Here is a 27,769-nt window from a genome sequence, read left to right as displayed (position 1 = left end):
GAGACCACAGTGAAAACATAAACCTTGTGTCTTTGGGGCAGAATATCGTCTGACCTGAATCCTAAGCAAAAAGTACAAATTCTGGGGAACAGTCATTTTGCAAAACTCACAAAGATTACAAATATACTCACACTTTACATTCACTACGATGCAAATTATTTTTCAAGGGGATGCTTTAGGAAAAGGATAGTGACTCAGGTGTGAGTAACAGCAAAGGTGCTGAGAGCAAGGATTATGAATAAGTTTATAAATATTTTTCAACTGTGAGGTCAATCTTTTGGCCAAGATGTTGTGCTACTGGACCCAGAACTGAAGGACATAAAGCATGAGACATTCTCCACCTCTGGGGCTCACAAGATTACAAAGACTGCCTCAGCTGTAAAGCCAGACATACTCTTTTACCATTGACATATACTTGTTCATTGTCAGAATTTCTCTCAAATTTTGTTAAAAACTACAAATTAGGCTGAGTTCCGGTAACCCTTTTAGATCTGCTAGATAGCTTTAAAAAGGTATAAAAGGCCCTGTCATTGTAATTTTCTTTGGTAGCCACACTTGTTAGTCAAATATTAGCATTGAATTTGCTAAATAAAAATCAGCAACAATTTTTGCTCTTCTGTCAAAAACGTAAAAGTTGGAACAACTCATCAATTTTTATTGACTGTAGTAATTTCCCCAGCGATCAGAAAAAACAGTATGTTATTTTAATTCGCACATATTAAACAGCTTGGCTGATTTACTTTGCTAGCAGAATAGATAAGGAGGGTCTTCTCTAGGAAAAACCAAACCTTAGAAATGGAGACTGAAGTCATTGCTGAATGACAAAACAAACTGATTTCCTGTGGCAGAGAAATCTCATCTAGGCATGACATTTAATTTCTCTTCATGAAATATTGGAAGGGTTATTACCTATGATGATCAAATAAAGATATGTTTCCAAGAACATTAATGCCTCACATGCTTTAAGGAGATCAAACAACAGATTTTCTAGCGCTGTATTAATAAAGCAATAGTTGCATAACTGACTTGGCTACACAGGGGCAGAAATGTAGGATTCAAGTAGGTTTAGAGCGTATCAAAAAGATGAGAGAAATATCCTTGGGAGATAGAAAGAAGGTGAAGTTTCCTCTGATTCACTTGAGGGAAAGGAAATTTCTTCAAATTACAAAAGAATAGTCAATGAGCCTCTGTAAACTCAAAGTCATCCTTCTGAATTAAAACCAGACTTATTAATCCAGCAGTCCTGAAGTGAAACCTTTAGACCAACTAGAAAGGAAACAAGAGTTAGACGGATGTTTCAGCCAGCGTTGTGCAGCTATGCTGTCATCCTGTGAGGTACCAGGGAAGTTACGACAGCTCCTACCCTGCAAAAATAAAGTCCCAAGGAGAGAAAGAGAAGGTGCAACTGCCTCCCATCAGTCCAGAGGGAGAGTAGAGTAGAGACTGCTGGCTCTACAGGGTTCCCAGGAAATTTCTGAGACTCATCTACTGGAATACCAGATCAAAACCAGAAATTTCAACAAACCACCAACTCAGAGGACCCTGAAGCATGACAGAGATAAAAAATGCACTGATTTGAGCATGTAAAAATGCTCGTAATGGGTTTCTTTCTGAGACATTAAGAGCAGTAACAGCCCTGTTTAGAAAACTCAGTCCCAACTCTGAGATGTCCAAAAGGGTGCAGAGCAAAGACCTGACAACCCAGTTCACACAGAATTCCTGTATCAAATTGGTAGATTTGGGACTATTTTTATCTGATACAGTCTTGGACAGGAACGAGCAGATTCACTGACAGTGGAAGAAAACTGTAACAGATACCAGCCAAGTGAATTCTTAAGAAAACCCTAAAAAAAAATAAATATAGAAATTCCCACCAAAAAAGGCCTGAGTAATGAAGTTAGCTCAGACAACATTTCACAAGCTCTTTCTCCTCCTAAGCACTTCAGACATGTGGTACAGACAGTTCTCCTCAAGTCTGGCCTTTTTTCCTGATGTTAAATGATATGCAAGGAAACCCAGGAAAGAAAAACACTAAAAATGGTGTATACTCAAGATGCATTTTTCAAGCTTTTAGCAGTTTGCTAGATTTACTACTGTCCTGGTTAAAACCACATCGCTGTAGACTGGGTGCATACAGTTGTACATTTATGCAGCCCATAGTTCTGTTAATCACAGAGACAGCACAAAGTGACGATGCTGCAGGTAACTGTGTACTCTAGCTGAAGAAGAATTGCAGGTGGCTGGAGTCTTCCTTCCCCTCCTCTGTCGCGACAGTGCACGCTTACATGCCTTAGGTATCTGATCTCCAAGTGCAGGTCCATTTACCCGTGTTAGGCCACTGCTTTCTAGATGGATGCAAAACTCCAGGTTCCAGACAGGACTCCAAAAGGTCATTTTCAGACACCAAGTACAAAACACAGTTTGAAGATCAAATTACCGCACTAAGCAAGGATTCCAAAATCAACAGCATTCTCTCTGTCAACAAGCAATTATATAGACACAACTACAGGATTTTTTAATGTACAAAAAAGACAATCCATATTTTTAGAGCAATGATCAAGTTTAGCACAGCAAGACAAGAACAGAAATTGCTTTTAAATGCAGCAGCACAAATGTTTAACTGATGCCAAATTACCAACAGTTCACATCAACAGATTAACTTCATTAAAAAAAAAATCTTGAGCACAGAACAAAAACTGTATAACCTACACTTGAAATATAAAAGAGCATACCATTCACTAGTTCACCGATTTTCAAAACATGCACAGACACAAGCATAGTGCAGTACAATCCCTTTTAGAAAAGTCATCACAGATCAGCTCAGACAGCTGATGTTCTAAGTGGGCAGCTGAATCCATTTAAACAGTGAGTACACATTGGGGTAACTCTACACCCTTCAGAAGTACTGAGCAGCAGCAAGAGATGAAGCACAAAAAGAAGAGAGAAAAGCAGAGTGTTTCAAAGAGAAATGCAGAAAGCCACAGTAAAGGACACATGAGACTGACACAATAACACAGAGAACAGGGCAGAAGCGCATCCAAAGCAGCAGACTTAACCAGGGATACTCACTCTGTTCTAGCTGGCATAGCTATCACACAGCAGAAAGTGATAAATGAGCTGGGTGGCTATTTATTTAGCAGATACAGCATCACTTTCACACCAACATGAAATCCTTTGCCCTGTCTGTAGCTGCCTTCCAAGGCTTTTCCATGCAATATGAGCTACACTGAAAAAATCCATATGTATCAGAAAAAGAGCAGCAATGGGAACCTGGATGTGAGACACGTTCAGTTTAATTGTGAAGCTCCACAAGTGATGAGTACAGCAGAAGAGAAAATTAGGTAGATGTGTTAAAGTACAGTTATTTTCAGCTTCTGAATCTCAAACCCATAAAATCCATTTAATCAAGGAAGTTAACTCTTTGAAGTAACCAAAACTTCTAACATGCTCTACCTTTTGAACTGGAGGAATCTTAAGGTCTGAAAGCGTGAAATGTTGGCATGCTCATCTAGCCTTGTGAACTGCCAAACGTATCAGTATTTTAAACAAGGATAAACATTTTAAGGATAACTCATCATGAAAAGCACTCTGAAAAATACATCTGCAGCATTAAAAGCTGGGATATCAACACCATGTATCGTGAAGACTGTCAAAAAATTCTAGTACAGAACCTCATTTTAGTTGACTACAACTTCCACTCTGAGTAGACATACTTGTAAATTCTGGTTCATTAAAGGAACATGGCACAGTAATAGCAGTTCAAAAAATTCCTCTCTATACATTATTCTTGTCATTTCCCATCTTCCTGCACACCAGATAACTGACATTTATTGCAACTCCTGGCAAAAGATTGGTGTCCTGGTTTCAGATGGGATAGAGTTAATTGTCTTCCTAGTAGCTGGTATAGTCTTACGTTTTGGGTTCAGTATGAAAAGAACGTTGATAGCAACAACTGAAAACACCAGTGTGTTAAGTAATGTTTAGACTAAGTCAAGGATTTTCCAGCTTCTCATGCCCAGCCAGCAAGAAGGCTGGAGGGGCACAAGAAGTTGGGAGGGGACACAGCCAGGGCAGCTGACCCAAACTGGCCAAAGGGGTATTCCATACCATGTGATGTCATGCCCAGTATATAAACTGGGGGGAGGTGGCCTGGGGGGACAAATCCCTGCTCGGGAACTAACTGGGCATCTGTCAGTGGGTGGTGAGCAATTGCATTGTGCATCACTTGTTTTGTATATTCCAATCCTTTTATTATTATTGTCATTTTATTATTGTTGTTGTTATCATTATCACAGTTTCTTCCTTTCTGTTCTATTAAACTGTTCTTATCTCAGCCCATGAGTTTTACTTTTTTTCGATTCTCTCCCCCATCTCACTGGGTGGGGGGGCATGAGTAAGCAGTTGCGTGGTGCTTAGTTGCTGGCTAGGGTTAAACCACAACAATTAGGCAGGTGAGAGACAAACCTAATAACTGAAGAAGTCAATTTGAGAAGCTTCCAGAAAAAAATTTAAAATATTTATATTATACCTATGAAATATATAATATGTACAACTATATTTCTGCACAGATATATCAATGTAGATACATCCATGTAAATTTTTTATATATATATATATATATATATATTTATTTATTTATTTATTTATTTTTAAGGTAGATCAATTATCTACATGGAGGCTGATATCCTACATAGCTCACTGGACACCTAAAAGAAAATTTTGGCCAGGAAGGACTTAGACAAACATCACTGTACAGCAACAGTTCTACAACAATTTCAGTACAGTATAGTATTGGTAAAAGCTCCACAAAAAGTCACAAATAATACATTACCAAAGGGGAAAAAGGTGGCAGGTTTTACCAAATATAAAATCATATGCACAAAGCCAATTTAAGAACCTCTCAAATAAATATATATAAAACCATACCTTTGTATATATAATAATATTTAGATATTTAAATAAAAGGAGAATCCCAAAAATCTGATAAGCATCTTTAAATTCACCCTTCTACAGAAGCGTTGTTTCAGGGAGAAGGGTATGAGAAATAAATCCACACATTTAACTAAAAACCTTAGTAATTTCATTCATATTCACCTTCATTTTGGTAGCATGTCAGGATAATTATTGATACTTATGTATAAAAAGATCAATTAAAATTTATCGCACGGATCATAATTTTTTATTATGCCACTTACACTGGAACAAGCAACTGTCACTTTTCATTCTTCCACTGTGCTGTGAATTTTACTGGTACTACTGAACCGAATTTCCTTGCGAAAAGACTGCCTATGCAGTATTATCATTAAAGCCATCACTGAATTTATTATTAAACCACCTATCTTCAGGGATTCAACTATTTACTTCACCACTCCTCATAACTGTCAATGAGAATGATAGTAACAGATAATCAGGACACAGATTTTTTTTTAAAGACACTTTTGTATTAAACTAATAGCTCATTGGATATTAACACTAGAGTCAAACACATCACAAGAGAACTTTAATGTCAGTAAGATTTAGTACAGAGTAGTGTTTAAAATAAAAGCAAAAAAAAGATATTTTATTTGGTAGAAAATATTTTTGAACGCTCTAAGCTCCGCAAGGAAACTGTGCACATACACAACCCTGAAGACAGTAACCACTTTTGTGGTTTGTTTTTAGAATACAGAGGAACCATGTTAGAAAAAGGATTATCCCATAAGAAGATCTGTCAGAAGAAATTCTGTACTATATCAAAAAGAAATAGATAGACTTTTTTGATTGTTGCTATTGTTTTTCTTCTAATGATACCACCTATTTTAAAAATGGACTCAGACCAAACAATTCTAAAGCGATACAGGCCAGCAAGAAATACCAAATTCTTTTTTTAGTCCAAGATGCCTAAAATACACCAAAGTCCACCTTCCCTATTACCGCAAATACTTTCCAAGCAATTTGGGTGTGAAGCATAAGGAAAGCAGCAGCTGGAGGCTAGGAGACAGCTGAGCATCTGGTGGAATCGATTTCCTTAACACCATGACATAACACGTGCCATCCATTATAGACATTATTCACTTTACAGAAGTACTGCATTTTGTTTGCTAGAATCTACAGTTTCAAACGCTGAAAACTCTTGTGGATGAAGCATGCAGTATCTTTGGGGACAAAAAAAAAAAAAAAAAAAAAACCAAAACCAAAACAACCACCAAACACACAAACCTGAAACATGCTCTCAAGCAGCTTCTTTAAGATGCACTAAAAAGTTCTACGAACACACTTTCAACCGAGCAACCTACAGGGCTAACATGAGTAATCATTACAGCAGCATAACACTGAGCTAAAAGCAGAAAATGAAAATGCCATTTCCCTACAAAGAAACAATCTTATTAATTTTTAAAAAACTTCATGAAATACGGAGATAGATCTTAACACTTCTCTACAGGTATAGAAAGGAATAGATAATAGAACAAGGGAGATATTTTTTCCACTGTCTATTCATATTAGCAGCTGAAAGCATTTGGTATGGTGTCATACCAAATGGAGGACTGATGACAAACAAGACAAGGGTGAACAGTAAATAGCCAAGGGAGACCTTTTAGGGGAAAAAAAAAAAGCTTGCTTTTTGTTCAGTAACAGTTTGTTGAAACATGTTTTGGAGAATTAGGTAAGACTCAGTCAAATACTTCCCTAATTTTGTTGTAAAGATGAGAAGAACGAACCAGAGTGGTATGTGGCATGCCTCTTCTACGTCATAAAGAAGCTAAAGTCAGCCCTTTGCAGGTTAAACAGCTGTAAAAAGTCCTAAGTATCTGATTAACTTAAGAGGAAACAGACCACTGGAACCAGTGGACAAATACTGCAAGGTTCTCAGAGCCCCATCGATATGCCTCAGTCCTGATCTGCATGTAGTCACCTTCTGGATTTGGCATCACTGATTAACTTACTTTCACCTTCCAAAACTGCCAAAGGTCTGAACTACTAGAATACTCTTATTTTCTTCTTAACACCACTTCATTAGGAAATTGTTAAACAGCTTTCAGCTGCAGCCATTTTTTTTTCTTTAAATCTGTGGGCGACAGCATTAGTAAGAAAATACATTTTATTAACCAGACCTCTTAAAAAACACATTAAAGATTAATTTTAAAGCTGTATAAAATGTTTACAAAGATTCTCGTTAAAAGCTTAAAATGCACATTTCATTTAGCCATTAAAAAAAGCAAATAGTATTTATTATACATTAAGCACTACTATGCCCTCAGGTTTCTGCTTAGAGCTCTCACATGTAAATGAGACTGATAAAATGGATATGACTTGTTAGCCAAGGCAGAAGCAGCGGTTAGGGAAATGTTTCATCCTCGCTGGGACACAGCACAGTATCATGCTTCTGCTGTTTCTGCTTACAGAGAATTGGCTCCTGGGAGGACGATGTTTAATTAGCTCCAAAGACATCCAACGAGGTACTTGTTTTACAAACTGAATAATAATGCAAACGGCACAGGTAACCCTATACGTGGAGCACCATAAAGGTGACTTCTGCACTGAACAGTAGTGGAAAGTCTCAAGGAGAATGACAAGGGAAAAAGGCAGATGTAGATGCTGTGCCACCATAGTTAGGGCCAAATTCAAGATCTCGAGGGACAATGTCCTATTATTTAAGAAAGCAATGTTGCTTCACCAGCATTTTTTATATGCATTGACTCACAACACTGCATTTTCAATCTTTTCTGTATTATTGTATCACACTACTTCATATGACATGTTTTTTGTCATAACAGGTATGCTTCCCTCCTTTTTCCTCATAATCCATTGGCATTTTTTTAACGCCAGCAGCCAGTAAAGTCGACCTTATAGATGATTTCACTGGCAATGGGCAAGTTTATGATGCGCCCTAGCTAAATATTTCTCTTCCCCAGTGACAACCTTATGCATTATAACACATATCAAATCGCCAAATTCCCAGTCCTTTCAAAATGGAGCTCTCCAAGAGGGAAAATTTCCTCAGTGCCTTCTCTATCAGGGCTAGAGATGTGCATGACTCAGAGCATCAGACAGACTAGGGTTACATCTTTGCTTGTAAACACACAAAAAAATCACATCAGACATCAGGAAAGCAAAAAGGGATCGATATTTTGTTCTTAGCCTGCTTTTGACCCTTTCTCATAGCTCTTGCTCCTGCAAATAAAAAAAGTAAATATAAATAAGTAGCAAGTAATTTTTTGTAAACTACCACCTTTTTGTTTGGAGTAAGCACAATACATCAAGTTCACACTAAAAGGACAACAGCAAATGAAAAGAAGTGGGAGAAAGGAAGAGGAAACTAACTATGCACCACTCTATACAGCATTTTTTATAAAAAGAGCATTATTCTATCACATTTCTACAGCTGATGAGAGTTTAGAACAAGACATTAGTCCCAAGTAAAGAGCAGGACATTGCTGCAATAAGTTTACAACAGCTAGAAAGGAAAAAGGAGGATTTCACTGACAGAAAGTGTAAGAAAACGATCACCACTTGCAGAACCGTAATCCCCAAGTTCTAGTAAATAGAGGTGAAGCAAAAAAGTACTTTTTTCTTAAAATCCTCCATTTTTTAATTTTTTAAAGTTTTATCTACAAAGAATCTGAAAGTTGACCAAACACTGACAAACTCAGAGCTGCTTTAAGTTTTCTAGGGTCTTGGCTGGACTTCAGTGCTAGCAATCCTGCTTGTCCCAGCAAAACTCCTTTCGCCAGAACCAAAGTACCAAAGGGTATACGCTACACCTGCTTAACAGCTGCCACATAACAGCTACACAGGACACAGTGATCCATGGACATCCCTCTTCCGAATTCCCAGGATACGACAGCACTGCATTTCACCAGTCGCTATCAGGGACGCAATACGGCACCTGTGCGCTGCCACCCCACAAGCCCTTCAAACCAGCACAGGCCAGCATTACCACCAAAACCAGCAGCCAAATAATATACCCCCCTCTCCTCTACTGTCAGCTATACATACGGGCATAGACTGAAGAACTGATCCAGATTTGAAATATGCACCTAATTAATGGCTTTATGAAGACAAATTTGAGCCCAATTCTTATCCCACTCAGCTAACCACTGGCAGCATTTCAGGGAAGAAGACAGAGCCAGAGGCGAGAAGCGACCGTACAAGAGCGACAGCCACAGTGCGGCTCTGAAATGCACCTGGAAGTACAACGTGACACAAAAGTCCCTGTGTAAAGTATAAAATGCAATTAGCTGGAAAGCATGCTGCCTTCCCCCTTCTCTCAACTGAAAACAAAGACAAAAGCTTGTGCAAAGGTACACACTATCTTCTGGAAAAGACAGAGGGGAAAAGCATTAAGCCTATACTGTTACAGCTCCTGTGCCTGTTAAAAATACCACTTACAGGTAGACCTCCTTTCTCCTCTGTTTTATAGGAGGAGTGCATAACCACCTTCCCAAGTTGAGGGGTTCAACATTTTCTTGAGAATTCTGTTGCATTCCCAGAACTTCCCGGGACACAGCTCTCGCACCAGAAGGCAGGTGTGCATGCCTACCTGCACGCAGGCGGGAGACAGCACCTCATATGGGAATGGGCAGATTTGGGGACAGCTGATACATTATTACACAATTAGCATTCATTGTTCAGAACACCCATTTTCATTCACCTATACAACACTTGCACGCAGGCAAGAGCAGAGAGCTCTCTCACATCAAAGAAAATAAAAGCATGTCAGAAGATCTGCTTGACATACACCCTTTGTGGGGACCACCGCATTTTGCCGTAGCCTAGCAATTAAAACTACAATCCACTTTCAGTTTTCTCTAAAACAAGAGATCAAGTAAAACTTCTAAAACATCACAACCAAAAGACAAATCTGGAAAAGCTGTTGCATTGTTATTTAAACAAATTTTTCTTCCATACATAGATTATTACTATACAAATGCTCAATTAACTCTTCAGATAGCCACTTTTTGCTGCAAAATCCCTGCCTCGTTCACCACATTGATTTCTAAAGTGAATAAAAGCATTTGGCAGGATTATATTTACTAATTACTAAATCTAACACAGACAGTAGATCTGCTGACTTTGTATCAAAATACATACCACAATCAAGACTTTTCCTTGGACAAGATGTGTGCTATTTCAGATACCCGAAGTGCTGATCATCAAGGATAAAATTATTAAAGAACTACGTTTAGGAAGGGCTGTCCCCACATGCTTTAACAAGCTAAATGTTCACAGCAGCAAACCATACCTTTAATGAAACTTGATGTCAGTTTTATATGGGAGATAACTGAAGAAACAAGAACTCATCATGTATGTAAAAAATTGTTTTTAATCACTCCTTCAGCTTAACACTGATTTTTCAGAAAAAGCATGTATTTTCTTTCAGAAAGGTTTTAAATACAAAGTGGGCTTTAATGAACTGCAATCATGCCTAACTCAAAATGATTTAGGCATGTTGCGTTATGCATGCAAGGGAAATAAGAATAAAAATAATGTAACACATTCATATTGATTTAGCTGGCCACAAGCATTTTTGCACAGTTTTCTGTACTGAATAGCAGCCAATTAATCTCTCCTGACAGATGATCGTTTTATTTTCATTTTGAAATTCCTCTCAGCTTTGAGGTTTCACTGGAACGTTATTTACTTAAAAAGAAAGAAAAAAAAAAAATCTTCACTGATGTCTACAGGGAAGCTGGGAAACCATGTCTGTGCAACTTGAAGTGCTGACTGAAGCTCACTCTGCACCAGGTAACTCAGGTGCCAAAACCAATAGAAAAAAAGATATTCTCCTCACCAGTTAGCACCTATATAATTCCCTCCCTACACTTTCACCATTTCTACACATATAAAGCCAAATTAATGAGAAACAACTTAATAATTGCCCCATACCCTAGGTAATGTAATCCTCAGTAATATTTAATTGTTACTATTTCCCAAAGCTTTTGGATTTTCATAGAATCGTAGAATCATAGAATCATTTAGGCTGGAAAAGACCTTCAAGATTATCGAGTCCAACCATCAACCATGCCCACTGAACCATGTCCTGAAGTGCCTTGTCTACACGCTTTTTTAATACCTCCAGGGATGGTGACTCAACCACTTCCCTGGGCAGCCTGTTCCAATACCTGACAACCCTTTCAGTAAGGAAATTTTTCCTGATATCCAACCTAAACGTCCCTTGCAGCAACTTGAGGCCATTTCCTCTCGTCCTATCTCCAGCCACCTGACAGAAGAGACCAACACCCACCTCACTACAACCTCCTTTCAGGTAGTTGAAGAGAGCGATCAGGTTTCCCCTCAGCCTCCTTTTCTCCAGGCTAAACAGCCCCAGCTCCCTCAGCTGCTCCTCATAAGTCTTGTGCTCCAGGCCCCTCACCAGCTTTGTTGCCCTTCTCTGGACACACTCCAGCACCTCAATGTCTTTCCTGTAGTGAGGGGCCCAAAACTGAACACAGTACTTGAGGTGCGGCCTCACCAGTGCCAAATACAGGGGGACAACCACCTCCCTGCTCCTGCTGGCCACACTATTTCTGATACAGGCCAGGATGCCGTTGGCCTTCTTGGCCACCTGGGCACACTGCTGGCTCATATTCAGCCGGCTGTCGACCAGCTCCCCCAGGTCTTTCTCTGCCGGGCAGCTTTCCAGCCGCTCTTCCCCAAGCCTGTAGCGCTGCATGGGGTTGCCGTGACCGAAGTGCAGGACCCGGCACTTGGCCTTGTTGAACTTCATACAATTGGCCTCAGCCCATCGATCCAGCCTGTCCAGATCCCTCTGTAGAGCCTCCCTACCCTCGAGCAGATCGACCCTGCCTCCCAACTTGGTGTCATCTGCAAACTTGCTGAGGGTGCACTCGATCCCCTCGTCCAGATCACCGATAAGGATATTAAACAGAACGGGGCCCAACACCGAGCCCTGAGGAACACCACTTGTGACCCGCCGCCAACTGGATTTCACCCCATTCACCACAACCCTCTGGGCTCGTTCATCCAGCCAGTTTTTCGCCCAGCGAAGAGTACGCTTGTCCAAGCCATGAGCCGCCAGCTTCTCAAGGAGTATGCCATGAGAGACAGTGTCAAAGGCCTTGCTGAAGTCAAGGAAAGATAACATCCACAGCCTTTCTCTCATCCACTAATCCTTTTTTGAAGTTACTCAAGTTTTTTTCTATTATCTTGGTCTCAAACATATATTATTCAAGCAAAGACAAAACTCACATCACTGTTTTTGCAGTTCAGAGGCCTGCTACTTTAAGAAATCAGTATGTTCAAGTGAAAACCACAGAGATAGCTGGTAAAGATGTCTGTTTTTCTGCATCAATAAAACATCCTTTAACCATTTCATACTCTTCAAAACTTCTGCAATTCATTGTGTTCTATGATTTCCCAAGAACAACAGTATTTTCAAATATGATTTTACAAATATTTTCATTAATGCAAACAAAAGTTTTCAGCTCATTTGCTTTTTTACATCAATGTTCAAATATCTTAATGGGTGAAATTAAGGTTTGACACATTACAAAGTAAATGTAGGTGAATACTTCCTCCTAGAATATTCAGTAAAACACAACCTAAGTCTTAAAAGTAAAAATCGGCATGAAATCACCACAAAGAGATATGCCAACTAAAAGCATATTTTACAGAATAGAGATTTTAAACATATAAAAAGTTAGGACTCTTCTACCAAAAAGTTTAAGACAGTGCTTTGCATTTTTTCTTACATAGTGATGTTCTAAAAAATACATTTTTTATTTTATTTTTTAAAAATAAATCAGGTATTCCATATATCTTTAAGAGTCACATTATTACCTGCTTGAAAAGAAAACCGTCATTAACCTATAGAATAAACAAGAAGCAGAACTATGACAGCTGGGGATCCAACAATGCCATGGGTTGCTGGCTCCGCTAAACAAGCAGTACTGAGGAAGACTAATTTCCAATAGACATATAGTTCATTGTTGATTGATTTACTATGTTAATTATACTGAAATTGGAGCCAGTGTTTTCCCCAGGTCCATTAAATCTCCTTTTTTTTCCCCCACTCACCAATACCACCTAGAGTCCCTACTGCAATCCCTGCAGGCTTCCAGCTCAAATTCTAATCCTCATGGCAGTATTTTTAGTTTCCACTTACTTTCCTCCTCCTGAATATTCATAGAAATTCATAGTGAATCTCCCAATGATTTCCTGCTACATGCCCTACCTGTCCGCTCAACCTGCCAGCCATACAAGAAGTCCGTGAATGGTATTGTAACCAGAGTGATAAAGACACTGATCAGCCAAAGCTTAGGTGAAACCACAAGAAAATTAAAATACACAGATTAAATAGAAATACAGCCAGGAGAACCACAACAAATCTACAGCAATGTATGAATAGAATAAATCTTAAGTCCAAACAGGCCATACAGCAGCAAGTACATAATTTGCACTATATAAGCACAGATGCTACTCAGTCTCTCCTTTTGTTGGTATCAGCTGTAGACTCATTTATCTAATCTTAACAATGCTGAACTAAAATATTCTATAACATAAAAATTGTCATGCCACCACCAATACAGAAGTCTATCTCTTGCTTATTAATTCATGAGGCCTTTCACAAAACATGGCATGTGTTCACAATTAGCAAAATTAGCCAACTCTTCCAGCAGCTTCACAGGACTTAACTACTACCCAGAACTCCTAAGCTTAAGCCAGCATCTGCGTACTTTTTGCATGCAAAATACAATAGCACACAACACATGCTGTTATCAACTGAAAACTTACAGTTTCCTCAAGAAGTTCACTTAAGCACTTCATATAGTCTTATGTAGCTCTTAATGTCCTAGACACAGAACATTCCTGAGCTGCTTAATCTTTAAGATCTATTCATTAAATACTCTCAATCCAAACAGCTAGCTCAAGAATTAAATCTCCAATATTTTTAAACAAACTTAATTTCTTAGTAACATTTTAAGGGTTTTGATCCCAAGTAAAGAATTCTTGCAGAATTTGGAATAAAAAGCATGTATTACTAGGCACTTAGTCTCCCCTCCAAGCAGTTAAAAATGAAAGGAATGTTGTTTATCATCCTAAAATAGCTCTCAGTTAAACACTAATCATTACCATTGGTGAAAAAGACAATTTCAGTCATATGGCATTTAAGTTCTACCCTTAAAATACTGCATATTACAGGTCCTCCCTGCCACTCTATTTTGTGGTTTGACATGCATTTTAAAATTCCTCTTCCCATGATTTCTCAGTTTCACAAAAATATCTCACATCTCCTTGGAAACCTGAACACAACACAACAAAGACTGCTGGCTCTAATGCTTAGAAGCAGATTAGAAAAAGAACTGCATTCCCTTGCTAGTTCGGATAGGGTTCAACACTTCATTTCTCTTTACTAATGTATCTAACAACAATCCATCTCTCTCACCTGTTAATTTTCTTACTTGCCTTCACAGCCATTCACTCAAATCCTATCTACTCCTTCACTACTAACTTGCACTCACCTTGAGGTTTAATGAGTTTTCTAAGCATCTATGTAGAAAAACATACACAATTTGAGGAGGCTGGCAATACCCAAGCAATACTTGACTAAGAATTAAGCCTCCCCCTGTAAAACTGGCAAGAATGAAGAGAACTAAGACCCCTTTTGCAGAGATATTTAAAACTATAATCTTAATCTACATCAATTGGTTTCTATACCAATTGCTCTTGATCAGCACAGGATACCAAAAAACAGCAAACTAATTTCTTTTGGGTTCCATGCCCATCAGTAGCTGCCATAACCCCTAGTTTGGCAACTGCTGTTTAGATGTTAAAGTTGCTGCTACTACCAGCAAACAGTGTTTGCCCCCCAGTTCATTAATCCTTTAAATACCACTCTAGTTGCAGCAAGAAAAAAAAAGTACTGCTTCTCATTTTGGATGTAGGACTGCCAAGGGAAGCAGAGACACCCCCATATCACCAAAAAGGGACCCTCCCCCAGTCTTGTAGTCCTGTGCCACATTCTGCTCAGAGCAGCACTTTGCTGCAGCCCTGTTGCAGGTTTAGCCAACATTCCCCTGCAAAGCCGCCTTCACCATTACAGTGAAGCATATACTCCTCAACTAAAAGCTAAAATTCTGAAAGTATTTCCTACAAATTATGTATCTCCAGTGGCATAAGATGAGAAAAATTCTCTCTCACAGGAATCAATGGTGTTTTCTCAACTGAAGCATGGTGGGAAATTTGAATCATCCAGTTAGTGCAGTTTAGTTGAAAGGCTTGCAGAGACAGGAACCAAGAATAACAAGCAGCATGGAAATATCAATATGAAGGGGAATATCAGGAAGAATAAGATCTGCCCCCCCTCTCTCCCACAAGGATAGAAAATGGCACATGAAAGGCAGAGCAAGAATTTCCTTCCCAGAATACTACAAGAGCAAGAGAAGGTGTTCAACTAAATTGAAAGCTGACAAGTTCACCATCAACAAAAAGGGATACTTCTTCATACCTCTGCACTGCTGAGGGATACAGGATTGCAAAGGCAAAAGCTTAGCAGCATTAAAGGGGAGAACAAAAGATAAAATTACATTGTAATAGAAAATATTTAAAAACAAAGAGCTGGAAAAGATACAAATGTCTTTGAGTTTTATGATACAAGCCAAACTAACAGAATCCTAGAGAGATATACCCTGGAGTATATTATTGCCATAACTGCCTATTGTAGATTTTTTTGCATCATCATCCGAAGCATCTGTTACTACTCCTAATTAAAGAACAGATGGTCTGACCCAATATGGCAATTCCTATGACCCTATATTTATCAGCAGGTGGGGAAATTAAGTTTTGAGGTCTCAAGCAAGCAAAGCAAGATTAACAAAAACAGATAGCTAAATAGGTCTCAAAGCCATCTGGTATATGACACTTACTGAAAATGATATTCTTGAAGATCACATACGATATATTTTCCACAGTCTCTGTATCGAGAAAACAGTCTTCCACAGACTCCACCAGATGTAAATATGACTTAACTCCAGAAACACAGAAGATTATTGAGCTAATAAATGAATCCTTTTTCATGTTAAACTAGTGAAGCACAGCTATTCCAGCTGTACAGCGAAATTTGTAGAAGTGGAAGAAGTCAGCATGTTCAGATAAAAGCTAGAGGCCATTTTCAGTAAAAACTTCTGATAAGGTCATCACACACCCGTAGAAGAAACAAAGAAAATAACATAGGCTAAGGAAATAAAAAGCATAAGAAGGTATACTTTTGCCTGTATGTTTTAAGTGCAGGTTGAAAACATGCAGATGCACTGTGGAAAGCTGCATTCCCAAATCTGATAAAAGAAGGAGAAGACAGCTTGAAATAATTAATCTGCACAAGAAGAGAATCTGAGTGAAACAGGTATTAACCAATAAGGCAGTAGTAGCATATGAAAGAAAGTACACTTCTTTTCTTTAAGATGAGTGATATCCCTCCTTCTTCAAGAAATCTTTCAAGCTTTACTGTTAAAAAGGGCACTTCTGGTAGTATGTGCCTGAATGGATTTTTTTTTTTTTTAATATTCTGTTGGAAAAAAAAATTAAAATGGATGAAAATTTGTATGTTCATGAGTCATGGGAGCTTCTGATGAGCCTGTATTCTGAAAACGTGCATACTAACCTCATTAAGTTGCCAGGAAATATTATTATGGTAGCAAAATAAATAAAAACTGCCCTTCCCACTTAGAAACAGTCACAGGGAATGAGCTAATACACACGTTCTTAAATTAAGAATCACCTGACGGAGACCAAAGCAACAAGGAAGCTGGTTACTAGGGCATTCTGTGTAAAGACACCAGAAAGATGTTCTTCAGCCTAACTCGGCAGCAGCATTCATCTGGTGGTACCAGCAACAGCAGAGAACTAGTCAAAACAAGAGAGCCTCCTTGCAATACATGACAGCAAAGCACCTCTTCTATGGCTAATACAATTTTATGATACCATTACCAAGGAGAGTAAAGTACTTTGAGCATTCTATATGAATCTTACTAATGTTCTCTAAATAAACCAGACAGATGAGCTGATTTCTTGCACATGAAGAATTTAATGAAAAATCTCCAGACAATTCCTCAAAAGGAAAGCTTAAGCCTCCAAGACATGCAGATCTCCAAGGTGCAGAGAGGAAGGCTACTCTCTAGTAGAGAAGGGGTGATGGGCATGAAACGTAGAGACATCATTAACCTGCACCACAGAAAAACTGCTCACAACTTTCTGCACTTGTTAGTTCACAAAAATTTCAGTGCTTGGGAGGGGGAGGTGGGGTCAAGCCATTCATAATGCTTAATTCAATTTATCTGCCTTTTTTTTTTTTTTAAAAGTAATATTCACCACAATCTTGGAACTAATTTATAGTTTTAAGGCTGTATATTAACAAAGCCTTAAAATACATTACTGAAACTTTTTTTACTGCCATTTTTCTTTTCAGACCATTGTACCAGTCATTTACTTTGTCAGGCATTATTCTTCTAATAATTAAAATCTACTTCTAACATAACTAGTAAGCTGTGAAGTGATCAACTTTTGTACGGCTGTCACTTAAAGTGTACTCTCACATATGGAAGACCACTAGATGTGACTGGTTAGAGTCAAGTTCCCCATCATTTGGTTACCTGACACACTTACTAGAGCTACAAATTCTGGTGTCGGGGATGGTAACTCACCAGGGTGACAGTTAAAAAGCACATTTCACAAATCATTTACCACTGAAGAGTAACTTTTCTACTGTATATAGAAGTTAAAAACCCTCAAACCTCACAAAAATTCATTCCACCGTATGAAGCTAAGCATCCCCTTTGTGCGCACCTGATGGGGGGCACACGCAGGGGGAGGAACAACACAGACGTAATTACATTTGGCTTGAATCCATTATTTAAGTTCATTAATTGAAAAATATTCAAAGATATTCTTAAACATGGAAAAATTGACACCGAAAAAACAGATCGAATGGTTGTCCGAAAGTACCTTGGGGGAAAGTGAGTTCAATATGTACAAATGACAGCAATTGAATATATGAAGTCACACTGTGCTGACTTAGTTAAACCAATGTCATCCCTGTGCCTGAGTGCTCTTACATAAGGTTAACCCCGTTTCTCAATTTATCTTGTTATTTACCAGCAATATTTTTACTTCAGGACTGATGTCATCTTTTCTAAATTGTACAAAAAAAGACACAAGACATTCCTATGTATTTTCTACAGTGGATTTATGATTTGCCCACAGCATGGACACACAATTAACTGTGCACCTTATATGAGCTGAAAAAATTACTATGCAGAAATCAACTGGTTGACTACAGATTTATGTATCAATCTAAATATACCTGCATTAAGTATTGAATTATTGGATGACATTAGAAAGACAGGTCTGATAATACCGCATTTCTGAAACTACGAAGTCTTTATTTTTCCAGTTCTTCCCAGTGAGTATAAAAATAGAAAGTAAAAAAAGCTTAATGCATCCATAACAGAAAATGTTACTGAAACTCATAAAAAGGGGACTATTGTGAAAAAGCAAAAGCTGTGATTGCACATTTCAAGCAGTCTGGTGCAGAGAGTTCTAAGAAAATAGAGATATCTGCAATCATCACAGACTCCCTCTTGAACCTAAGCACCTTTTGGATAGCGGACTACATTCTCACCCTGTAATATGGGTTTTCAAACTGCCACTGTACATCCTGGTAAAGTAGTACTCCACTGTGGTCAAGTTCTGAGGACATTACACTGCCTGCAACATCTTCACCCCCTGCTCTCTCCCTTGAGGGCATCAGTAAAAAGAGAAATAGAGCAATAGACAACTCATCAAAAGAGCTAGAAAACAGAGCTAGGAAAAGATGAGGTTTAACAGTTCTTAAGTTATTTAGGACACAAGAAAGGCCTTTAGATCCAATCAAGGAAAATAAACTTCTGCAAAAGGAAGAAAAAACAAAAAGTCTGCAGCATGCTCTTTAAGGCAATGCTTAAGAGCCTTAAAATTAAAATATGAATCCATAAGGCAATAACAAACTAATAAAATGCAACACCAGCCTCATTTATAAGTCTTTCATTTAACACACAAATCACTGCGGCCCGACCCTTCCTTTTTTTTTTTTAAGGCTTTCTGAGGTCCTCCTCTTGGCACACACCAAATACGTACTCTCTCAGTTAAAATGCATTGTTATGCTGATGCAGAAATTGCGCTATAAAGCTTGCATTTGAAAGTTCTTATTGCTTCTCGAATTTGTGTTAGCCACAAAAGGTAAATTCTATATAGATTTTATAGCACAGTAAAATATAAATATTGTGACTTGATGCCCAGATGAATTAAGTCCACATTTCTGATTTAGCCTACATCTTATTGCATTTGCTATTTTTAAGTAGGGAGCAATTTATGGGTACATTTTCAACCATAAAACTTTAAAAGGAAATTCCCCAATTAAAATATTTTCCCTACGGATACAGTAACTTCTAATGTGCACACATGAAAAGAGCTATGGTGATACTGACAGGCAGCAGACCTTTTTAAAGAAGAAAAGAAAAATATTTTACAGTGATTAAAAAAAAATATCCATACAACAGGAGTAATTGGTTAAACCCAGTTATATAATCTATTATATATTATATATTAACATGTTCTTATATAGTAGTATTATTATATATTAATGTATTATTAAACTATATAGTTATAAATTATATTCTTAAACACACAGCAATTTTAAGTACATTTGATGTCTTAGCTAACATGAACTGGAAAGCAGAATTACTAATATCTGTGATTCATACTAGTATTTTAAAAGAAACCTCTTCTGTATCTTTATATGCAAGGCAGTTTCCATTAACGTGCACATGAGCTTAGCAAAAGGAAAAGTCTTCTCAGGACTCTTAAGAACTTGTAAAGCGCTCTTCACTCAGCCACTCAATTTCTGGAAAACTGTTTTACTGTCAGAAACTTCAGAAGGTGAGGTCTCTTTTCCCCAGGGAAATTCTGGGAGGAAATAGGTAGTTAGCACCAGCTCCTGAAAAACTACCTGCCTTCTTTCAAGACAATTCTTCCATGAAGCCCCGATGCAACACCCTTGGCCTCATTAATCAGACACAAACGTCTAAGGGCAGAGCTCCGAAAAGCATCAGAGACACAAGTTTCTGGGGCAGGAGGGGAACATGCACAACCCTCTGCACCTTCTGCAACCAGAGCACCATAAGCATACACAACACCAGCGCTACACAATATGATGCAAAAATATAAACAAGGAAGGAGACTGATGCCTTAAGTTAAATGGGAGCAGGCCCACTGATGAGAAGTCAGAGATATCAGCTGTCATCCTGCCTAGTCCGGGGACCACCAAGATGACTATCAGATGCTTCCAATTTGACCTTCATGTTTTCTATTTTCTTTCTTTCCGATTATTTTGTTCAGCATATTGTAAGACATGCTGAATTACTCCTATCCTTTTGCTCAATTGCATGGTTATCAAAAATACTTTGGTCTACAGATGATGGACAGGCTCTAAATTCTGCTGCTGGTTCACACACCACAACGTGAGAACAAACACTGGTAAACCATATGAAAGCAATGGATTTACTTTAATGATTTCTTTTTCAGTAAACTTTGGGGTGTAATCCATCAAACTGACAAGCTGTTGGCTGCCCTTGCTTCTCTTCAAGTTGCTCCAGTAAGCTTGTTGCTAACCCATAAAATAATTTGCTTATTTCCTTATGTCTCCAGTTATTTTAAACTGAAATGCGACAGCACAGGCTCTTAGCCATACTCCTGTTATTCCATACTTTGGACTGTTTGTGGCCATTTCCCCAACCACTGGCCTACTCCTTTGATGTCTTCAAGTTCGTAAGTCTGAACTTCTAAAAATAAATTTAGTGCATTTTTTAAAAACTAAAAGTAACACTGAATGATTAGATGAAATTGCAGGTAAGACAAATATACTCGTGAAACGAACACAGTTTTGGTACAAGCACAGAGTGTTTACATAAAGCATGTGAAAGAAAAAGGAAGTTATGCAGTTTTTGTCAGATGCACTGAAAACAAGCCTTTTGTCAAATCCACTCCTAGTTCAAGTTCCTTCACCTAAATTATTCCCTATACTTTTACATCTGAAAACCAGATCACTTGAAATACTATGAAATCCTTTTATATAAAATATGAGCAATTAAGCCAAAAACTAAGGCTTCAACTTGTTTTGTCACTAATGACATGGGATGGGGTTTTTTATAGATGGGACAAAAGGTCAAAGTTTCTGTGTTGGAGGCTTCAGTAACCTCGCTATTATTTGCTGGTTTTACCATTGAGAGGTTTATGCAGTAAGCCACCTATATTTGTCATTCATTCCATATACCAAAAAGCGTGATCAGGATTTTAAAATTTGAACTACAATAAAAAGCAATAAGAGGTCACAACTGGCAATTTTATGGTACCACTACTACAACTACTAAATTCATACATCTGCTTTCATAACCACAGGCCAGCTCCCTCTCAAAGGATAGCTAGTACAGATAGACCTTTTTTTTCTTCCCGTTTGGAGTAGTCTGCAAAGTGATTCTGATTTTTAGAGAGGCGAGTCCTACTCCTTAGCTACTCTCTAAGCCACCTGGATGCAGTTTTCAGCTATGGGTGTTGCACAAACTGTTCAGTTTAATTATTTTTGTTACTTACATTATAGTAAATTAAAATCCTTCCTATTAACAGATGAATACAAGGGCCTGTTTTTAGTACAAAACACCCTTCCGTTCTTTTTCTATGTGAAACTTAGTATAAAGAACAGCCACTATTCATTTAAAAAAAACCTCACTCACACAATTCTTTCCAAACATCAGCACATGTACAAAAACACAATTGGGTAGAAGCTGTTAGTGAAAGGTCGGAACAGAGTATACAACCACAGATGTTTCAATCCAAGTATGAAGCAGCACAACATCAATCCATTACCACCACAGTTCCCAAAACCTTCACATTCAGACCTGTCCTCCCTCTCACACCGTAGTTGATGGGGAAGCAGGACTGTTTCTGGCTTGCCCCAAACCTTTGCAATCCCCACCCACCCAATCCCCCCCAATTTAACAAGCCAAACAGCCTTCTGCACCCCTTTTCTCTCTCCCACCCCAATCCCTAGAACTCTGAACCCAACGCCCCCCTTCCAAACTTTGGCCCTACTTGTCCCTTGCTCCACTCCACTCAGCATTGTTCTGGCTTGCAGAAAGGAGAAGACTAAGGGCTGAAGAGGAGAGAAAGGAAAACCCTTCTCCAGTACACGCTGCATGTCCTCAGTAGGCCCATCCTATCATAAAGGAATTGCTGTTTTATCAGATAAACACTGTATTATTTTCAAGAGACCACACGGGGTCCTAACGGGAAGACTCTTCCATAAGCATATAAGCAGCTGGGGAAATATGAGATACCTACATCACAACACACACATGCAAAAAGAAATAATGGCACTACACGCAGTCTTAAGCTTTGAATAGCCACGACTCCAGAGAATTCAATGTTTCATCTGAACAGTCTCCTAAAACATGCTGCAGCACAGGATTTCTGAGAATTAGTTTACAGTGGGAAAATACGCAGCTGTAGTCTCCTAGATTTCCACGTTTTTCTGCACTGCAAACCACCGATTGCACGTGTCTATGATAGTCTCAAGCTGTCTAAATGCCACCCCATTGATCTACCCAATCTGTGTTAGGGACAAAACAGACATTGACATCTACGAGGCCTGCAGGGACTGAGCTGGAGGGCCACGCCAAGCCCGGGGCTGCAGTTTAACATTACAGCTTCAGCGCAGTTGATGGCCTGCCGCTGCCAGCAACAGGGAGACTGCATCCTCCCATCTCCTCCATTCCTCTCTTCTCTATTTCTGGCCTACAGTCATCTCCTTGCGTTACAGACACATTCAGCTTCCAAAGCAGTAGAAAACTAATCCAGTAACAAAAACTAAATCAGTCTTTTTTTGCTGAGATGATGCAACAGATGAACTTATGCTAAGTGTGAGAACTAGGGAGAGGAACGGAAGAGAGAGGAGGGGCAGAAACAAGACTTCAGTCTTTCGGGGTACTGCTTACCTGTAATGCAAAACCACTAGCTGTAATTTAAGTCTACAGACATTTTCAATAAACTTTACTATACCCTAAAGATTTTAAGAACTTGTCCATGCCCTCCAAGTTAGAGGAGACAAAGCAAAATACAGAACATGTATATAAAAAACTCGTGGCTCAACTGAATTTAAACTAGCCCGCATTACAACACTCAAAGGAATGTCTCCTTGTGACAGCAAAATACACTTAAGGGTCCACTTACCCCACAAATTCCTATTACATAGCTATTTGTGAAGCTGTTTATTTCCCTGAAAACGTATGTGTCTAAATTGGGGAGAGGAGAAAACTCTCACAATTCCTCTTACTCAAGCTGAAGCAAGCTTTCTTATAAACATACTGTACCATGTACTGCAAACACCACCTCAGTAGCCACTGACTACTGCTGACCTTACATTGAGTTTCAGAACAAAGTTAAGACAAAACACAATCTTTAAGGAACTGATTAACATATACAATGCATCCGGAGTGTAAAAATCAGTATTTCTAGAAGAGAGAAGCTTCGAAGACTGTTCATATCTGAAGCAGCAAATACACAGTTCTTCAGCAATCCCAGTAAACTCCTACTTCCACAATTCAATGTTAATAATGGATCTAAGTGCAAATGAAGATCTCACTGGGTGCCTGTCTTCATACACCCAGAAATTTGTAGAGATCTGGCTAGCCGTACTCCTGTGATGACCTAACTAGTTCTGAGCCTGCTGGCAAACCAAGTTAAGTAGGCAGCTCAAGTCCGTCCCTTTTCCTCCTGCTCAAAATTTCTAAACCAGAAAAATAAATCAATCCCTTAACTCTTCCCCAATATGGTTCTTACAATCCAGAGTGGAGCTTTTTGGCTTTCATTCCAGTACTTATTCCCAAAACACAGCTGTAAAGTATAAAAATTAATTAATAATGTTTTGATACAAGACAGCTCACCCAGACACTACACAGGACAGATTTACTATTCTCATCCTCAAATAAAGCATTCAGAAATCTCCAGAGACTTGTTTTTCACAAATGTTGACAGAGACAAGTACTGCTTTTATTATCACTGTCTAAGCTTATAATACAAGTATACTATTCATTTCAAGTGACCAAAGCAAAAAAAAAGGTGCTTCCCCTGGGCATCGATCATTATTCTCAATTATGAATCACGAAAACCATATTATGTACTAAAACTATCCAGTTTTTAAACTGCTCAGACTTCTCTGCACACCCACATTCCTATTAATGCATTCAACTAATTCATATTATGAATTTTATGTTCATAGAGAAGACCTCCACTTACAGAAAGGTGGTTCCTCGTGGAAATATCACAGGCATTTGAAGAAGAGCACAGGAAATCTCTCTTCAAAGGTGCAGCAGCTGGTAAAATAGAGACAAAACTAAACAAAATATACAGATAAAACATTCCTGTTCAAAGTTAACTAATTCGAGATCTAGATAGCCAATGAGCTGAAGAACAATATTCCTGAAAAAAAGAACCTTCCACTAATAGCATCGGCCACAAAATCTCAGCAGTACCAAACAGCAGTACTTTCACAGAAGAATGGTCCAAGCCATCCAGGACTTTCTGAAACCAAACAAGTCATTATCTGCATTTTCCCTGTCCTCAGAACCTCCTTTTGTTACCGATTCCCACTTGCTACTTATAAATCAACTCTTCCCACCTTTCCTTGTCGTGTTCCTTCCCTCTTCTTCTTTCCCCTTTTTTCTTTTAAACAGTCTCTGGCTCTTAACAGTCTTTCTTTCCTCCCCTTTAAGCACCCAGCCCTCTGTCTCCCAGCCTAGCATCTTCTCCTTCCTTTCTGTTCTTCAGCCCTGTGGTATTTGAATCACAGTCGTTTCCTCCCTCTGTGCTGCACTGGATGCCAACACAGACAGCACTACCAGTACCGAACAGATTGTCCCCGCACTCTCATTTCAAAGACCCACAGCTCACGGAGGCCAGTATTTCAGAGGAAAGTGATGCGAGGAGAAGACACACTCAGGCCCTGCAGCCACACACCGGGATAAGCTCAGGTTCCCTACCGGCCCCTGGAAAGTGGGGCCGATGTTACAAACGGTGAGCGAAGCAAAATGAGGGTCCCTCGGCAAACTTAGCTGCCAGAACAGTAAACCTAAGCTGAGTGTGTGAAATCCGTCCAAGCTAGAAGTCTTTGACATAAAGGGCTTAAATTGGGACAGCTCTTTCACAGTGCAACAGCCCCTCTGTAAGTTCCAACTGATGGGTCTACTAGAGCTACTCACCTAAATAACTGCAGATTAAGCTAAACAAAATACTGATTTTTTTTCCAGCACTGCAAGTCCCAGAGCTCTGACCAATGAGTCAAGACAATAACATTTCCAGAGTGGCATTTAAGGCAAACCTTCACCAATGCAGACTTGCCGTCCAACACCAGGCTGCGAACCTCAGCAGATTAAGGACTGACTAATGAGCAACTCCGCCTCCTGTTCAGCAGGGCAGGACAGGGCACACAGCTGTAGGCAGCCAACTCAAGATACACTACCCTCATTCATCAGAGTCACTCAGAAAGGGATCCTTTTTAAGTAGTAAAAAATCTCGAGCAAACCCCAACGTAACAGTTTCAAGAACTAAACTGTACAGCTTCATACTGTGCAGGACAGTTTTATCCAAACACATCAGAACCTGTGCTGCAACGCAACCCACCATCAAATACTTGATTAGGTGGACTAATCAAGACATCTAAGAGATGCCCCTTGTGTTTAACAAGGCAATACAAGCGCATGTGCTGTCCACAGATGTCACACACCCATCCTCTCCCACTACTCCTGGGTGAAAGACCCTCAAACAACCATCAAATCAGCAGATGGGGGAAGCCAGGACCACCCCTTCCAAAGGGAGCACCAGCTTAAAAGCAGTGAATTAACAAGTAGGCCAAACTTAAGGATGTTCTATTTAACATCATAGTTTTTTCCCTTTGCAACTTCTATTGTGTAAGCTGCCTACTTTACCCTCTGATGGCTTTACCAGCTGAGGTTTTTGGTTTTGCTTTTTAAATCTGCTTGGGACTTTCAAGAAAACAGAACAACTACGACTACAATTTGAGTTGCAGGTTTTATTATTTCAACAGCTGTTCATAAGTGAGATTAATTCCACTAATGATGGGGAAAAGAACATAGAAAAGAAAAATCAACCTTCCCTTAAAAGTGTAACATTCTCCTAAGGTCGGTAACTAATTCTGTAGGTTTAGGTCTTGCAATTTTTATTTTTAGCAAATATCCTTAAATTTTCTTTCAAGTTAAAAAAGGCAAACTAATGTAAAAATGTAGTTGCGCAACTACATTTTCAGTCCTCCAGCCATTTAGAATTATTTTCTACTTGTTTTGCACTTAAAATGCCTTCTGAGACATAACAGATTAAACAGAAGCCTATGCGTCAAGTAGAAGTTATCAGAAAACCTGCATGGAAAAAAAATACTGAATCAGATTGAATTTGCATCTGTTTGTCTTCCGTTGCTCTTTAATGTCTTGATTTTACTAGTATAGCCTATTTCATAGAAATAAATAAGGAAAGAGATACAGCATCTTCTTGGAGTACGGGTTTTTAGTGTACTGAGTGGTGTAATTGACAGCACCAGCAAAGGATGTTCAATACTGGTTCCATAATTCACAGAAGAAATTTGTCAAACAGCCATCATTTAGGAAAAGAGCCATTAGAGATTTCTGGATAGTCTCCAGTCACCATGGCTTCATGTTTCAGCACATGTAGCTGCGTTATGGCTATTTGAACAGAGTTTTTGAACTGTGGTCCTTTACTGAGTGGTTCCAGTCATCAGATGGGGAGACCTATCAGCCAGACAGTCCCAAGATCTGTATTACAGCGTATATTTATAAAACACCTAGCCATACTGTAAGTTGCTGAAGTGAAAGCAAGTCTGCTCAAATGACAGATATAGTACAACAAAAATAGTCACATAGGCCACTCATTTGTCTGGCTTTTTATATCTTTGCAAGCCAAGAACCTCCTTCTCTGCGCTCTTTTATACTGTTCTGACTCAGGCAAGAAGACCTTTAAGTCAGTTCTAGTCTTGCCCAGATAGGAACTGCAGAAAAACATCATACACGCAAGTAGGTGGTTAGCAATACCAACACAGAATTAGTTATTCCCTCCAAGTCTTCCTGAGTGAAATACCAGTCCAGCAAAGCTCTGCAAGATAGTTTTGGGGGTGGTGGGCTACAAATCACACTCACATACAACAAAAAATGAGGGGTGTTATCTTTTTAATTTTGAAAAATACCAACACTGCTCTCAAATTCATTAAGAATTAATTACTTAATGGCGGCTTTTCAATAGCATGCTGGCTTGGACAGCCCACAATTGATTCTGGATTTCACCCAGGCCATAAAAGCCTACAGAGACGAGTAAACTTGTGGTGGCACATAACACCGCCAGCCAATTTTAGAATCTGGTCTAGATAACGAGGGACCCCGATACTCTAGGGCTCCACAAGGAAGCAGCAAGAAAGTTAGCAAAAGTAACACTCAAAATACATTCTCCTTTAAAAAAAAACCTGATCTTTGAATTAGAAAAATTAACACAGAGTTTAATCCAGCTACTTAACAATAATGTGTGCTAGAGTATATAAATAACCAGTCTAAATAATTTCTAAACTATTACTGATTTGCTTTGAGAGCTAGTAAAACACAGGAGATCCCAGAGCAATATGAAACAAGGTACGTGTCCTTTAACAATAGTAAAAAAGTGGGAGACA

The 27,769-nt window shown here is 38.9% G+C and overlaps 1 protein-coding gene across 13 annotated transcripts in view; it reads right to left on the bottom strand.

The window, feature by feature from the left end:
* Nucleotides 1-27,769, bottom strand: part of SIPA1L1 (signal induced proliferation associated 1 like 1) — a 227,797-nt gene that overhangs the window by 110,522 nt on the left and 89,506 nt on the right. For 10 of the 13 annotated variants that reach the window (XM_030039930.1, XM_030039978.2, XM_041129558.1 and 7 more), the window contains one exon: nucleotides 24,322-24,398. The exons of the other annotated variants lie outside the window; for them this stretch is intronic. The gene's annotated coding sequence lies outside the window, so the exon portion shown is untranslated. The remainder of the gene's footprint in view (nucleotides 1-24,321; nucleotides 24,399-27,769) is intronic. 13 annotated transcript variants of the gene reach the window in all.

The sequence above is a fragment of the Aquila chrysaetos genome, chromosome 2 (genome assembly GCF_900496995.4).
Source record: "Aquila chrysaetos chrysaetos chromosome 2, bAquChr1.4, whole genome shotgun sequence".
Lineage (NCBI taxonomy): Eukaryota > Metazoa > Chordata > Aves > Accipitriformes > Accipitridae > Aquila > Aquila chrysaetos.
The sequence above is the reverse complement of the archived record's forward strand: the minus strand, read 5'-3'. Positions and strand labels throughout refer to the sequence as shown.